Source organism: Seriola lalandi, unplaced genomic scaffold (genome assembly GCF_002814215.2).
Source record: "Seriola lalandi dorsalis isolate HSWRI2012SDOR001 ecotype SW California unplaced genomic scaffold, Sedor1 jcf7180002035527, whole genome shotgun sequence".
Classification (NCBI taxonomy): domain Eukaryota; kingdom Metazoa; phylum Chordata; class Actinopteri; order Carangiformes; family Carangidae; genus Seriola; species Seriola lalandi.
Window position 1 is genome coordinate 1 of NW_019506103.1, and position 1,058 is coordinate 1,058.

The following is a 1,058-nucleotide window of genomic DNA, read 5'->3' on the forward strand; positions in this document are numbered from 1 at the left end:
CAATTTAGAGTTTATTTGAATAACATCTTTAGGTCTAAATCCTTGTCTGGGAAAGTGGTCTGGTTCTATCCCTTTGTTTTCCACAGCACGGCTGGTTTTGGAGGGGGTGAGGGTTGTCCAGAAGGAGGAGGTGGCAGAGAATTCATGGACATCACTGCCCTTATGGTGGCATCTCAGCATGGCCATGAGGCCACAGTGCGCCTGCTGCTAGAGTGGGGCTCTGATGTCAGCTTTTCCCAGAAGACCACTGGCTGGGGTCCACTGATGGTGGCCACCCTCAGTGGGAAGGTTAGGTTAATGATGGATGGATAAAAGATTGATGGATAATACATTTTGACTCTTGTGGGTCTCATTTGGGGATGTATCGTTTCTTGTGTGCCATTTAGACTTACATGTTGTTTATTTTTACACAGTTACAGCACTAATGCATATGGAGTAATATCCCAGCATGGTATCTGATTGTAACTGGATGGAAAACAGAATAAAGATGTGTGTGTTTTGAAGGTGGTTGTGGCTCAGCAGCTGGTGGAACGTGGAGCTGACCCAGACCGAGTCAATGTTCTGTCTAAGACAGCCTTTGAACTGGCCATGCAGCTTAAACAGAGAGACGTCAAGGCCTATCTGGACTCCATCACCACTGTTCGACCCCAGACAGGTAGGGCCTGACGAACAATCAAAGAATGAGCAATCAAAAGAATAAAAAAGGAGCTCAGTACATTTTCATTTCCTGGTCTCTCAGACTGTGACATGTTTTGTGTTCATTTTGTTTGGATGAGTTGTATTCTTGGCGTTTGTTTTGATGAAGAATATGTTTTTTAAAATGTTTTAACAGTTTCACAGGAAGTGTTGTCTGTACCTCTTATTGCATCTGTGTCTGTCGCCACAACAAGGATCTAGATGTGTTTGTATTGCAGTTGACACTCATGTGAGAGTGAAACCAACGGGGGCGGCTCTCAGCCTCTTTGATGTTTAATAGCTCTTTGCACCAGAGGTTCAGGATTTAAGCCAGTTTACCTGCAGGATCAAACTCTGCCTGTGGCATTCATGCTCACTTGTGC

The 1,058-nt window shown here is 44.7% G+C and overlaps 1 long non-coding RNA gene across 1 annotated transcript; it reads left to right on the forward strand.

Moving 5' to 3' along the window:
- The first annotated feature begins 14 nt into the window (after positions 1–14).
- Positions 15–655, forward strand: LOC111647622 (uncharacterized). Its single transcript, XR_015436161.1, has 2 exons — positions 15–288; positions 505–655. It is a non-coding gene; the product is annotated as an uncharacterized LOC111647622 (long non-coding RNA).
- Positions 656–1,058: the final 403 nt, after the last annotated feature.